The sequence below is a fragment of the Pristiophorus japonicus genome, chromosome 19 (genome assembly GCF_044704955.1).
Source record: "Pristiophorus japonicus isolate sPriJap1 chromosome 19, sPriJap1.hap1, whole genome shotgun sequence".
NCBI classification, from domain to species: Eukaryota; Metazoa; Chordata; class Chondrichthyes; family Pristiophoridae; genus Pristiophorus; species Pristiophorus japonicus.
Window position 1 is genome coordinate 4,614,824 of NC_091995.1, and position 16,063 is coordinate 4,630,886.

A 16,063-nucleotide genomic window follows, 5' to 3' on the forward strand; every position below is an offset into this window, starting at 1 on the left:
GGTTTAGTGAGTGTTTGCTGGTGCTGTTGGGGAGGGTTTAAACTAACATGGTAGGGGGATGGGAATCTATTCAGGCAGGCAGAGGGAAGTAAAAAGGGGGCAGAAGCAAAAGATAGGAAGGAGAAAAGTAAGAGTGGAAGGCAGAGAAATCAAGGGCAAAAATCAAAAAGGGACACATTACAACATAATTCTAAAAGGACAAAGAATGCTGAAAAAACAAGCCTGAAGGCTCTGAGTCTCAATGTGAGGGGGATTCGTAATAAGGTGGATGAATTAACTGCACAGATAGCTGTTAGTGCATATTGGGATTACGGAGACATGGCTCCCGGGTGACCAAGGCTGGGAACTCAACATCCAGGGGTATTCAATATTCAGGAGGGATAGACAGAAAGGAAAAGGAGGTGGGGTAGCATTACTGGTTAAAGAGGAGATTAGCGCAATAGTAAGGAAAGACATTAGCTTGGATGATGTGGAATCTATATGGGTAAAGCTGTGAAACACCAAAGGGCAAAGAATGTTAGTGGGAGTTGTGTACAGACCACCAAACAGTCGTGGTGAGGTTGGGGATTGCATCAAACAGGAAATTAGATGCGTGCAATAAAGGTACAGCAGTTATCATGGGTGACTTTAATCTAAATATAGATTGGGCTAAACAAACTGGTAGCAATACTGCAGAGCAGGATTTCCTGGAGTATAATAAGGGATGGTTTTCGAGATCAATATGTTGAGGAACCAACTAGAGAGCAGGCCAACCTAGGACTGGGTCTTGTGTAATGAGAGAGGATTAATTAGCAATTTTGTTGTGCGAGGCACTTGGGGAAGAGTGACCATAATATGGTAGAATTCTTTATTAAGATGGAGAGTGACACAGTTAATTCAGAGACTAGGGTCCTGAACTTAAGGAAAGGTAACTTCGATGGTATGAGACGTGAATTGGCTAGGATAGACTGGCGAATGATACTTAAAGAGTTGACGGTAGATAGGCAATGGCAGACATTTAAAGATCACATGGATGAACTACAACAATTGTACATCCCTGTCTGGCGTAAAAATAAAACGGGGAAGGTGGCTCAACCGTGGCTAACAAGGAAAATTAGGGATAGTGTCCAAGGAAGAGTCATATAAATTGGCCAGACAAAGTAACAAACCTGAGGACTGGGAGAAATTTAGAATTCAGCACAGGAAGACAAAGGGTTTAATTAGTAGGGGGGAAATAGAGTATGAGAGTAAGCTGCAGGGAACATAAAAACTGACTAAAAAGCTTCTATAGATATGTGAAGAGAAAAAGATTAGTGAAGACAAACATAGGTCGCTTGCAGTCAGAATCAGGTGAATTTATAATGGGAAACAAGGAAATGGCAGACCAATTGAACAAATACTTTGGTTCTGTCTTCACTAAGGAAGACACAAATAACCTCCCGAAAATACGAGAGGACCGAGGGTCTAGCGAGAAGGAGGAACTGAGGGAAATCCTTATTAGTCAGGAAATGGTGTTAGGGTAATTGATGGGATTGAAGGCCAATAAATTACCAGGGCCTGATAATCTGCATCCCAGAGTACATAAGGAAGTGGCCCTAGAAATAGTAGATGCATTGATGGTCATTTTCCAACATTCCATGGACTCTAGATCAGTTCCTATGGACTGGAGGGTTGCTAATGTAACTCCACTTTTTAAAAAAGGAGAGAAAACAGGGAATTATAGACCGGTTAGCCCAACATCAGTAGTGGGCAAAATGCTGAATCAATTATTAAGGATGTAATAGCAACGCATTTGGAAATCAGTGACAGGATCGGTCCAAGTCAGCATGGATTTATGGAAGGGAAATCATGGTTGACAAATCTTCTAGAATTTTTTGAGGATGTAATTAGTAGAGTGGATAAGGGAGAACCAGTGGATGTGGTGTATTTGGACTTTCAAAAGGCTTTTGACAAGGTCCCACACAAGAGATTAGTGTGCAAAATTAAGGCACATTGTATTGGGGGTAATGTATTGATGTGGATAGAGAACTGGTTAGCAGACAGGAAGCCAAGAGTGGGAATAAACGGATCCTTTTCAGAATGGCAGGCACTGACTAGTGGGGTACCGCAAGGTTCAGTGCTGGGACCCCAGCTATTTACAATATATATAAATGATTTAAACAAAAGAATTGAATGTAATATCTCCAAGTTTGCAGATGACACTAAGCTGGGTGCGAGTTGTGAGGAGGATGCCAAGAGGCTGCAGGGTGACTTGGACAGGTTAGGTGAGTGGGCAAATACATGGCAAATGCAGTATAATGTGGTTAAGTGTGAGGTTATGCACTTTGGTGGCAAAAACAGGAAGGCAGATAGAAACATAGAAAATAGGTGCAGGAGTAGGCCATTCAATGAGTTCATGGCTGAACATGCAACTTCAGGTCCCCATTCCTGCTTTCTCGCCATACCCTTTGATCCCCCTAGTAGTAAGGACTACATCTAACTCTAACTCTAATTTGTCCTGCTTTTTGTGGTCTGGACATACCTGGACAGTTTTCCACATTGTTGGGTAGATGCCAGTGTTGTAGGTGTACTGGAACAGCATGGCTCGAGGCACGGCTAGTTCTGGAACATAAGTCTTCAGCACGACAGCCTAGATGTTGTCAGGGCCCGTAGCCTTCGCTGTATCCAATCCACTTAACCGTTTCTTGATATCATATGGAGTGAATCAAATTGGCTGAAGACTGGCTTCTGTGATGGTGGGGACCTCGGGAGGAGGCCGAGATAGATCATCCACTCGGCACTTTTGGCTGAAAATGATTGCAAATGCTTCAGCCTTGTCTTTTGCACTCGCATCCTGGGCTTTGCCATCATTGAGGGTGGAGGTATTCATGGAGCCTCCTCCTCCTGTTAGTTGTTTAATTGTCCACCACCAATCACGACTGGATGTGGCAGGACTGCAGAGCTTTGATCTGATCTGTTGCTTGTGGGATTGTTTAGTTCTGTCAATAGCATGTTGCTTTCACTGTTTAGCATGCATGTAGTCCTGTGTTGCAGCTTTCCCAGGTTGGCACATCATTTTTAGGTTTGCCTGATGCTGCTCCTGGCATGCTCTTCTGCACTCCTCGTTAAACCAGGGTTGGTTGCCTGGCTTGATGGTAATGGTAGAGTGATGGATATGCCGGGCCATGAGGTTATCGATTGTGATGGAGTACAATTCTGCTGCTGCTGATGGCCCACAGCACCTCATGGATGCCCAGTTTTGAGCTGTTGGATCTGTTCTGAATCTATCCCATTTAGCCGCTGGTTTATCTGAATGGTGACAGATTAGTAAAAGCGGAGGTGCAACGAGTCCTGGGTGTCACAGAACATCAGTCATTGAAAATAGGCATGCAGGTACAGGAGGCAGTTAAGAAAGCAAATGGCATGTTGGCCTTCATAGCGAGAGGATTTGAGTATAGGAGCAGGGAGGTCTTACTGCAGTTGTACAGAGCCTTGGTGAGACCACACCTTGAGTATTGTGGTCTCCTAATTGGAGGAAGGACATTCTTGCTATTGAGGGAGTGCAGCAAAGGTTCACCAGACTGATTCCCGGGATGGCAGGACTGACATATGAAGAAAGACTGGATCGACTAGGCTTATATTCACTGGAATTTAGATGAATGAGAGGGGATCTCATAGAAGCATATAAAATTCTGACAGGACTGGACAGATTAGATGCAGGAAGAATGTTCCCGATGTTGGAGAAGTCCAGAACCAGGGGTCACAGTCTAAGGATAAGGGGTAAGCCAGAAAGGACTGAGATGAGGAAAAACTGTTTCACCCAGAGAATTGTGAATCTATGGAATTCTCTACCACAGAAAATTGTTGGATATATTCAAAAGGAAGTTAAATGTGGCCCTTGGAGCTAAAGGGATTCGGGGTATGGAGAGAAGGCAGGAGTGGATTACTGAAGTTGCATGATCAGCCATGATCATATTGAATGGTGATGCAGGCTCGAAGGGCCGAATAGCCTGGTCCTGCATCTATTTTCTGTGTTGCTAAGAACATAATAGGAACAGGAGTAGGCCATATGGCCCCTCGAGACTGCTCTGCCATTCAATAAGATCATGGCTGATCTGATCACATTCTGAGACTATAGCCCCTGGTTCTAGATTCCTCAGCCAGATGAAACATCCTTCCTGCATCAACTTGTCAAGCCCTGTAAGAATTGTGTATGCTTCAATGAGATCACCTCTCATTCTTCCAAACTCTAGAGAATATCGGCCTCGTCTACTCAATCTCTCCTCATAGGACAATCCCCCCATCCCAGGAATCAGTCTGGTGAACTTTCATTGCACTCCCTCAATGGCAAGTATATCCTTCTTTAGGTGAGGAGACCAAAACTGTACACAAGACTCCAGGTGTGGTCTCACCAGGGCCCGATATAATTGCAGTAAAACATCTTTACTCATCCTCAAATCCTCTTGTAAATAAAGGCCAACATACCATTTGCTTTCTTAATTGCTTGCACATTGGTTACCTGGGTAAAAAAAAATACATCCTTCAACACTGAGCTTCCCAAAATGTTCATGTGCTTTTGGCACATTTCCCACTCTCCCTGCTGACCTGTTTTCATTCTCCAGTTTGTGCGTGTTCCTGTTGGCAGCGTCCAGCACGATCTGGAACTCGGTTAATCGGTCCTTGTGCGTCTCCTCTTGCTGTACACGCAGCATCTTGTTCTCCTGCTGCAACCGAATGACCTTCTCCTGGAGCTCTGCAGGAAGAGAATCCAGAGCTTAGGGCCCAGGCAGCTGAAGGCACGGCTGTGGTTTGTTCATTTAAAAATGATACTATATATCGTGCCCGCTGCAAATAACTGAGACTTGGCAGGTAGGTAACTAGGTGCATTACCTTCCAATGGATTACACATTGGATCTGTACCATCTGCAGTACATCCTGTAGCCACCAGCCAGGACTGTGGCTCACTCACTGGGCAGCAGACCCTGTCATTGTAAACACTATTTAAATGTGTTTCCCCTCTGTGTAACAATCCACAACAAAATTCCCCACATTATATATAGTACAGACTGGAGCAAACACATCCCCCCATCCCCCCCTTACCCCAGCCACCGCTCAGCAGGTTCCCGGGGAAGAAGCGACTGTCCAGCTCACTCACCAAACCCGTTGCCATGACGCCCTGGCTCCCCCCGAGTGAATAATAACAAGAAGAGAGTGGGGGGGTGAGAGAGAGAGAGAGCGGGGGGGTGAGAGTGAGAGAGCGGGGGGAGGGGGGGGGTGAGAGAGAGACAGCGCAGGGCGGGGGGGGGAGGGTGAGAGAGAGCGGGGCGGTAGGGGGAGAGAGAGCGCGCAGGGGGAGGGGGGGAGACAGAGAGCGGGGGGGATTGAGGGGGGAGACAGAGAGCGGGGGGGGAGACAGAGAGCGGTGGAGGGGGAGGGGGGAGACAGAGAGTGGGGGGGGGGGAGACAGAGAGTGGGGGGGGGAGGACAGAGAGTGGGGGGGGGGGGACAGAGAGCGGGGGTGGGGGAGAGAGAGTCAACCCGAGGAGAGCCAGTGATGCGGCTGCCCCCGATGCCTGAAATGTGATCCAACCCAATTACTGTTTCAACTACAATCATCGAATCTCACATCACAGGAGGAGACCATTCGGCCCGCAGTGCCTGTGCCGGGTCTGGGAAAAAGCTGTCCCATTCTGTCCCACACTCCAGCCTTTAGTTCCCTTGAAGAACATGTCCAATTGCCTGAGGAACGTTCCTGTGAATCTGCTTCCACCGCCCTTTCGGGGAGTGCATTCCAGATCATAACAACCCTCTGTGGGAAACAATTGATTCTCAGTTCCCCTCTCGTTCTTTTGCCAATTATTTTCAATCTATGACCTCTGGTTAGAGAACACTTGCCCGAGGAAACTGTTTCTCCTCATCTCCTCCATTAAAACCTCTCAATTTTAATACCACCATTAAACCTGCCCTAACCTTCTTGAGGCTATCCCTAACTTGTTGTAGACTCTGTGACTGTGTTAAGCCTGTGGATGTTTACTCTCTATAATGTTTCGAATCTTTAAACTTCAGTAAGATCACCCCACCCCTCCCTTATCCAGGGCAAAGGCTCCCTGATTCTGCAGCCTCTTCTCTTGACTAAGGTGCCCATTTCCACCTATTGGATTAATTGGCCTTTAACACATGCTCTCCAATGCCTGCATGTCTTCCTGATAATATGTTGATCAAAATGTTACCCAGAACTTCAGATGGGGCCAAACTGCTGGTCTCTACAAATTCAGTCTCGCATCCTGAGACCCGTGCTCCCTCCCTCTGGTTACATAGAAACATAGAAACATAGAAAATAGGTGCAGGAGCAGGCCATTCAGCCCTTCTAGCCTGCACCGCCATTCAATGAGTTCATGGCTGAACATGAAACTTCAGTACCCCCTTCCTGCTTTCTCGCCATAACCCTTGATCCCCCGAGTAGTAAGGACTTCATCTAACTCCCTTTTGAATATATTTAGTGAATTGGCCTCAACTACTTTCTGTGGTAGAGAATTCCACAGGTTCACCACTCTCTGGGTGAAGAAGTTTCTCCTCATCTCGGTCCTAAATGGCTTACCCCTTATCCTCAGACTGTGACCCCTGGTTCTGGACTTCCCCAACATTGGGAACATTCTTCCTGCATCTAACCTGTCTAAACCCGTCAGAATTTTAAACGTTTCTATGAGGTCCCCTCTCATTCTTCTGAACTCCAGTGAATACAAGCCCAGTTGATCCAATCTTTCTTGATAGGTCAGTCCCGCCATCCCGGGAATCAGTCTGGTGAACCTTCGCTGCACTCCCTCAATAGCAAGAATGTCCTTCCTCAAGTTAGGAGACCAAAACTGTACACAATACTCCAGGTGTGGCCTCACCAAGGCCCTGTACAACTGTAGCAACACCTCCCTGCCCCTGTATTCAAATCCCCTCGCTATGAAGGCCAACATGCCATTTGCTTTCTTAACCGCCTGCTGTACCTGCATGCCAACCTTCAATGACTGATGTACCATGACACCCAGGTCTCGTTGCACCTTCCCTTTTCCTAATCTGTCACCATTCAGATAATAGTCTGTCTCTCTGTTTTTACCACCAAAGTGGATAACCTCACATTTATCCACATTATACTTCATCTGCCATGCATTTGCCCACTCACCTAACCTATCCAAGTCACTCTGCAGCCTAATAGCATCCTCCTCGCAGCTCACACTGCCACCCAACTTAGTATCATCCGCAAATTTGGAGATACTGCATTTAATCCCCTCGTCTAAATCATTAATGTACAATGTAAACAGCTGGGGCCCCAGCACAGAACCTTGCGGCACCCCACTAGTCACTGCCTGCCATTCTGAAAAGTACCCGTTTATTCCTACTCTTTGCTTCCTGTCTGACAACCAGTTCTCAATCCACGTCAGCACACTACCCCCAATCCCATGTGCTTTAACTTTGCACATTAATCTCTTGTGTGGGACCTTGTCGAAAGCCTTCTGAAAGTCCAAATATACCACATCAACTGGTTCTCCTTTGTCCACTTTACTGGAAACATCCTCAAAAAATTCCAGAAGATTTGTCAAGCATGATTTCCCTTTCACAAATCCATGCTGACTTGGACCTATCATGTCACCATTTTCCAGATGCACTGCTATGACATCCTTAATAATTGATTCCATCATTTTACCCACTACTGAGGTCAGGCTGACCGGTCTATAATTCCCTGTTTTCTCTCTCCCTCCTTTTTTAAAAAGTGGGGTTACATTGGCTACCCTCCACTCCATAGGAACTGATCCAGAGTCAATGGAATGTTGGAAAATGACTGTCAATGCATCCGCTATTTCCAAGGCCACCTCCTTAAGTACTCTAGGATGCAGTCCATCAGGCCCTGGGGATTTATCGGCCTTCAATCCCATCAATTTCCCCAACACAATTTCCCGACTAATAAAGATTTCCCTCAGTTCCCCCTCCTTACTAGACCCTCTGACCCCTTTTATATCCGGAAGGTTGTTTGTATCCTCCTTAGTGAATACCGAACCAAAGTACTTGTTCAATTGGTCCGCCATTTCTTTGTTCCCCGTTATGACTTCCCCTGATTCTGACTGCAGGGGACCTACGTTTGTCTTCACCAACCTTTTTCTCTTTACATACCTATAGAAACTTTTGCAATCCGCCTTAATGTTCCCTGCAAGCTTCTTCTCGTACTCCATTTTCCCTGTCCTAATCAAACCCTTTGTCCTCCTCTGCTGAGTTCTAAATTTCTCCCAGCCCCCAGGTTCGCTGCTATTTCTGGCCAATTTGTATGCCACTTCCTTGGCTTTAATACTATCCCTGATTTCCCTAGATAGCCACGGTTGAGCCACCTTCCCCTTTTTATTTTTACGCCAGACAGGAATGTACAATTGTTGTACTTCATCCATGCGGTCTCTAAATGTCTGCCATTGCCCATCCACAGTCAACCCCCTAAGTATCATTCGCCAATCTATCCTAGCCAATTCACGCCTCATACCTTCAAAGTTACCCTTCTTTAAGTTCTGGACCATGGTCTCTGAAATTACTGTTTCATTCTCCATCCTAATGCAGAATTCCACCATATTATGGTCACTCTTCCCCAAGGGGCCTCGCACAATGAGATTGCTAATTAATCCTCTCTCATTACACAACACCCAGTCTAAGATGGCCTCCCCGCTAGTTGGTTCCTCAACATATTGGTCTAGAAAACCATCCCTTATGCACTCCAGGAAATCCTCCTCCACCGTATTGCTTCCAGTTTGGCTAGCCCAATCTATGTGCATATTAAAGTCACCCATTATAACTGCTACACCTTTATTGCATGCACCCCTAATTTCCTGTTTGATGCCCTCCCCAACATCCCTATTACTGTTTGGAGGTCTGTACACAACTCCTACTAACGTTTTTTGCCCTTTGGTGTTCTGCAGCTCTACCCATATAGATTCCATATCATCCAAGCTAATGTCTTTCCTAACTATTGCATTAATCTCCTCTTTAACCAGCAATGCTACCCCACCTCCTTTTCCTTTTATTCTATCCTTCCTGAATGTTGAATACCCCTGAATGTTGAGTTCCCAGCCCTGATCATCCTGGAGCCACGTCTCCGTAATCCCAATCACATCATATTTGTTAACATCTATTTGCACAATTAATTCATCCACCTTATTGCGGATACTCCTTGCATTAAGACACAAAGCCTTCAGGCTTGTTTTATTAACACCCTTTGTCCTTTTAGAATTTTGCTGTACAGTGGCCCTTTTTGTTTTTTGCCTTGGGTTTCTCTGCCCTCCACTTTTCCTCATCTCCTTTCTGTCTTTTGCTTTTGTCTCCTTTTTGTTTCCCTCTGTCTCCCTGCATTGGTTCCCATCCCCCTGCCATATTAGTTTAAATCCTCCCCAACAGCACTAGCAAACACTCCCCCTAGGACATTGGTTCCAGTCCTGCCCAGGTGCAGACCGTCCGGTTTGTACTGGTCCCACCTCCCCCAGAACCGGTCCCAATGCCCCAGGAATTTGAATCCCTCCCTGCTGCACCACTGCTCAAGCCACGTATTCATCTGCGCTATCCTGCACAGATCCTGAGACCCGTGCTCTATCCCTCTGGTTACACAGATCCTGAGACACGTGCTCTATCCCTCTGGTTGCACAGATCCTGAGACCCGTGCCTCTATCCCTCTGGTTACACAGATCCTGAGACCCGTGCTCTATCCCTCTGGTTACACAGATCCTGAGACCCATGCTCTATCCCTCTGGTTACACAGATCCTGAGACCCGTGCTCTATCCCTCTGGTTACACAGATCCTGAGAACCGTGCTCTATCCCTCTGGTTACACAGATCCTGAGACCCGTGCTCTATCCCTCTGGTTACACAGATCCTGAGACACGTGCTCTATCCCTCTGGTTACATAAATCCTGAGACCCGTGCTCTATCCCTCTGGTTACACAGATCCTGAGACCCGTGCTCTATCCCTCTGGTTACACAGATCCTGAGACCCGTGCTCTATCCCTCTGGTTATACACACCCCTTTACTGCTCTGGCTCACAGTGCTGATGGCGTTAGACACTTATCCAGAGGGACCCACAAGAAAGCAAAATATGAAAATGTTGAGACTCCCGGGGATTAACAACCAACAGGGGTGATCATTTAATCTCGGGTCTGGGAGGCATTTAGCCACTTCTCATCTGGATTTATAAATCAGGAAAGGAATATAACAGATTTACCGGGGTTAATGGCGTCTATCATTTCTCTCCATGTTATGTACTGTCAAGGGCCATTGAAGTCTCCGATAGACAGGTCGCCAAATGCTACTGACAGCTTGTTATCTTCATCACTAATCCTATAAATATTAAACATTTGATGTTATAATTTGACCAAAAATACTTTTTGAGTTATTTTCACAAACTGTGCAGAGTTTCAGTAAAGAGCATGTCCTACCTCCTCTTCCGTCGAGGTTTCTCCTGAAATAAATAAAACACAAATCTGAGTTGACAGAGCCTGACCGTCTATATCCGGACAGCAGAAATTATACCCAGATTGTGACATAGAAACATAGAAAATAGCTGCAGCAGTAGGCCATTCGGTCCTTCGAGCCTGCACCACCATTCAATAAGATCATGGCTGATAATTGACCTCAGTACCCCTTTCCTGCTTTCTCTCCATACCCCTTGATCCCCTTAGCCGTAAGGGCCATATCTAACTCCCTCTTAAATAGATCCAATGAACTGGCGCCAACAACTCTCTGCGGTAGGGAATGTCACAGGTTAATAATTCTCTGAGTGAAGAAGTTTCTCTTCATCTCAGTCCTAAATGGCTTACCCCTTATCCTTAGACTGTGTCCCCTGGTTCTTGTCTTCCCCAACATCGGGAACATTCTTCCTGCATCTAACCTGTACAGTCCCGTCAGAATTTTATATGTTTCTATGAGATCCACTCTCATCCTTCTAAACTCCAATGAATACAGACCCAGTTGATCCTGTCTCTCCTCATATGTCAGTCCTGCCATCCCAGGAATCAGTCTGGTGAACCTTCACTGCACTCCCTCAATAGCAAGAACGTCCTTCCACAGATTAGGAGACCAAAACTGAACACAATATTCCAGGTGAAGCCTCACCAAGGCCCTGTACAACTGCAGTAAGACCTCCCTGCTCCTATACTCAAACCCCCTAGCTATGTAGGCCAACATACCATTTGCCTTCTTCACCGCCTGCTGTACCCGCATGCAAACTTTCAATGACACCCAGGTCTCGTTGCACCTCCCCTTTTTCTAATCTGCCGCCATTCAGATAATATTCTGCCCCCAAAGTGGATAACTTCACATTTATCCACATTATACTGCATCTGCCATGCATTTGCCCATTCACCTAACCTGTCCAAGTCACTCTGTAGCCTCTTAGCGACCACCTCACAGCTCACACCGCCACCCAGTTTAGTGTCATCTGCAAACTTGGAGATATTACACTCAATTCCTTCATCCAAATCATTAATGTATATTGTAAATAGCTGGGGTCCCAGCACTGAGCCCTGCAACATCCCACTAGTCACTGCCTGCCATTCTGAAAAGGACCCGTTTATCCTGACTCTCTGCTTCCTGTCTGCCAACCAGTTCTCTATCCACGTCAGTACATTACCCCCAATACCATGTGCTTTAATTTTGCACACCAATCTCTTGTGTGGGACCTTGTCAAAAGCCTTTTGAAAGTCCAAATACATCACATCCACTGGTTCTCCCTTGCCCACTCTACTAGTTATACCCTCAAAAAATTCCAGAAGGTTTGTCAAGCATGATTTCCCTTTCATAAATCCATGCTGACTTGGACCGATCCTGTCCCTGCTTTCCAAATGCGCTGCTATTTCATCTTTAATAATTGATTCCAATATTTTCCCCACTACTGAGGTCAGGCTAACCAGTCTATAGTTACCCGTTTTCTCTCTCCCTCCTTTTTTAAAAAGTGGTGTCACAATAGCTACCCTCCAGTCCATAGGAACTGATGAGTCGAGAGACTGTTGGAAAATGATCACCAATGCATCCACTATTTCTAGGGCCACTTCCCTAAGTACTATGAGATGCTGTAAGGTTCTGCAAAACCAACCATGGAGACATGTGGCAGGGAGAATGGGAAGATGCCATGTTTAAAATGACCAACTGCAGCCAACAGCCTGTAAACCGCGGAGGATGAAGGGATTCTGGCCACCCTGAACAGTAACAGATAGTGTTGCAGGTGCACGGAACCGGACGGAGGATGAGCCAGCTACCGCAAGGGGGAAGAGTGTACATTCGGTTCTTCCAGGAAAATGGATACAAGGCAACTTTATATTTTTAAAAGGACATTTCTCCAGCTTTTCGTGTAAAACCCTCACAGAAGAGGCAACATGTCCAGGCAAAATCTCCTCAGTAATACACAAGGCAACACAAAGGGTATCAGTTTGAATAATTAAACAAAGGCCCACAGGTCTGATGCAATCATTTTGGCCAGCCCAGACAGAGTGGCACCTCTGTCGAGATAGTGAACAATCATCTTCATTCACCCCATCAGCGAGCAACAGGATACAGGAGGTGTGGCTAATCTCCCATTCCAGACAGATCGATACACATCGAACTGCCATTCACACCACATTTTATTCAAGGAAGACCCAGGACAATGGCATGCAGTTTTGGCGCGAAGATGAACGGACTATCAGAAAAGCTGCAAAAACACACAAGGAGGTTGGAGGGGTTGGAGGTTGGGAGTTGTAAGTTGGAGGTTGGAGTCATCTTTTTGCACTGAGTTGTAGAGTTGAGTTAAGAAGGTGGGAGTCGGTTTTCGTTGTGGTTGAGTTGAGTTAAAGAGGAGTTGAGTCAGCTCTTCACAGGGCCCTCGCTCTGGGGAAGGTGTGCTTAACTCCAGCAGCTTTTTGCTTAGGAGCCAACCGTGAGGCAAATAGAAGAAACCGACGCAACATTGAGGAGGAAAACCAAACCGACCAACAATGTAAAACCCACCCCAGAGGGACCCGGAGCTGAAATAAGTGCCCCCCAGAACCCGGGAGTTGATAGGATTGTGAATATAGCCCAAACACCCTCACAAACTCAATTTAGGATAGGAATCGGTAAGAAGGGTGGAAGTGGGAGGTGGGGTTGTGTGTGGATGGAATGTTTCAACCTCTTACTTCCCCTTCCCTGTTGCGAGAATTTTTCGTGTTGTTGAGTGAGATTGTGCTATTACTACTATTTACGACCTCTTCTTATGCCCTCTATCTTTGTGTTTACTATTCTAAATAAACAACATTAGCCATTTTGCACTCTTACCCACTGTGTCTGGTGCCTCGTTACTCACCCATCCTCATAAATCGCACGTACAGAACCTCAGGGGAGTGTGGATTCGAACCCACGCCCCAAGCTCCCCTTACAGATGCAGACTATCAAGTCCCGGGGATTTATCGGCCTTCAATCCGATCAATTTCCCTAATACAATTTCCTGCCTAATAAGGATATCCTTCAGTTCCTCCTTCTCACTAGACCCTCGGCCCCCTAGTACTTCTGGAAGGTTACTTGTATCTTCCTTAGTGAAGTCAGAACCAAAGTATGTATTCAACTGGTCTGCCATTTCTTTGTTCCCCATTCTAAATTCACCGGAATCTGACTGCAAGGGACCTATGTTTGTCTTCACTAATCTTTTTCTCTTCACATAGCTATAGAAGCTTTTGCAGTCAGTTTTTATGTTCCCAGCAAGCTTCTTCTCATACTCTATTTCCCCCCTCCTAATTAAACTCTTTGTCCTCCTCTGCTGAATTCTAAATTTCTCCCAGTCCTCAGGTTTGCTGCTTTTTCTGGCTAATTCATATGCCTCTTCCTTGGATTTAACACTATCCTTAATTTCCCTTTTTAGCCATGGTTGAGCCACCTTCCCCGTTTTATTTTTACTCCAGACAAGGATGTACAATTGTTGAAGTTCAACCATGTGATCTTTAAATATTTGCCATTGCCTATCCACCGTCAACCCTTTAAGTATCTTTTGCCAGTCTATTCTAGCCAATTCACGTCTCATACCATCGAAGTTACCTTTCCTTAAGTTCAGGACCCTAGTCTCTGAATTAACTGTGTCACTCTCCATCTTAATAAAGAATTCTACCATATTATGGTCACTCTTCCCCAAGGGGCCTCGCACAACAAGATTGCTAATTAGTCCTTTCTCATTACACATCACCCAGTCTAGGATGGCCAGCCTTCTAGTTGGTTCCTCAACATAGTGGTCCAGAAAACCATCCCTAATACACTCCAGGAAATCCTCCTCCACCTTATTGCTACCAGTTTGGTTAGCCCAATCTATATGTAGATTAAAGTCGCCCATGATAACTATTGTACATTTATTACACGCATCTCTAATTTCTTGTTTGATGCTGTCCCCAACCTCACTACTACTGTTTGGTGGTCTGTACACAACTTCCACTTTGGTATTCCGCAGCTCCACCCATACAGATTCCACATCATCCAGGCTAATGTCCTTCCTTACTATTGCGTTAATTTCCTCCTTAACCAGCAGCGCTACCCCACCTCCTTTTCCCTCCTGTCTATCCTTCCTGAATGTTGAATACCCCTGGATGTTGAGTTCCCAGCCTTGGTCACCCTGGACCCATGTCTCTGTGATGCCAATTATATCATATTCGTTAATTGCTGCCTGTGCAGTTAATTCTTCCACCTTATTACGAATACTCCTCGCATTGAGACACAGCGCCTTCAGGCTTGTCTTTTTAACATACTTTGCCCATTTAGAATTTTGCTGCAAAGTGGCCCTTTTTGATTTTTGCCTTGGGTTTCTCTGCCCTCCACTTTTACTTTTCTTCTTTCTATCTTTTGCTTCTGCCCCCATTCTACTTCCCTCTGTCTCCCTGCATAGGTTCCCATCCTCCTGCCATATTAGTTTAACTCCTCCCCAACAGCACTAGCAAACACTCCCCATAGGACATTGGTTCCGGTCCTGCCCAGGTGAAGACCGTCCGGTTTGTACTGGTCCCACCTCCCCCAGAACCAGATCCAATATCCCAGGAATTTGAATCCCTCCCTTCTGCACCACTCCTCAAGCCACATATTCATCGGAGCTATCCTGCGATTCCTACTGTGACTCGCACGCGGCACTGGTAGCAATCCTGAGATTACTATCTTTGAGATCCTACTTTTTAATTTAACTCCTAGCTCCCTAAATTCAGTTTGTAGGACCTCGTCCCGTTTTTTAACTATATCGTTGGTACGTATATGCACCACGACAACTGGCTGTTCACCCTCCCCCTTCAAAATGTCCTGCAACCGCTCCGAGACATCCTTGACCCTTGCACCAGGGAGGCAACATACCATCCTGGAGTCTCGATTGCGGCCGCAGAAACGTCTATCTGTTCCCCTTACAATAGAATCCCCTACCACTATAGCTCTCCCACTCTTTTTCCTGCCCTCCTGTGCAGCAGAACCACCCATGGTACCATGGACTTGGCTGCAGCTGCCCTGATGAGTCATCCCGCCCAACAGTACTCAAAGTGGTGTATCTGTTTTGGAGTGGGATGGCCGCAGGGGACTTCTGCACTACCTTCCTTCCACTGCTCTTCCTGTTGGTCATCCATTCCCTATCTGTCTGTGTAACCCTTACCTGTGGTAAGACCAACTCACGAAGCATGCTATTCACGGCAGCCTCAGCATCGCGGAGGCCCCAGAGGGGTGGATAATCCAAATTCCCACTGCTGCAGATACACAGGTTTAAAAAGAATAGAACTGCCCTTTTCATTATATATCAATGACCTAGACTTGGGTTCAGGGAGCTCCAATGAAATGTGACACAAAATTTGAAAATGTAGTAAACAGTGAGGAGGATTGTAGCAGACTCTGGGAGGGCAGTGACAGACTGGTGAAATGGGAGGACACATATCTATGGAACTTAGCACAGAGAAGTGTGAAGCGATGCATTTTGGAAGGAAGAATAAGGAGGCAATATAAATCGACTGGTAGTTTTAAATGGGGTGCAGGAACAGAGAGACCTGGGGATCACACACACACACATCTGTCAAGGTGGCAGCGCATGTTATAACGCCATAATGGAAGATGAGCTTTGTAAATAATATAGAG

The 16,063-nt window shown here is 46.1% G+C and overlaps 1 protein-coding gene across 1 annotated transcript in view; it reads right to left on the reverse strand.

The window, feature by feature from the left end:
- LOC139229650 (nuclear factor 7, ovary-like) overlaps positions 1 to 16,063 on the reverse strand; it is a 43,850-nt gene that overhangs the window by 8,224 nt on the left and 19,563 nt on the right. The window contains exons 5-8 of the mRNA XM_070861171.1: positions 10,411 to 10,433; positions 10,197 to 10,312; positions 4,564 to 4,711; positions 2,501 to 3,267 (exon numbers count right to left, since the gene is read on the reverse strand). The gene's annotated coding sequence lies outside the window, so the exon portion shown is untranslated. The remainder of the gene's footprint in view (positions 1 to 2,500; positions 3,268 to 4,563; positions 4,712 to 10,196; positions 10,313 to 10,410; positions 10,434 to 16,063) is intronic.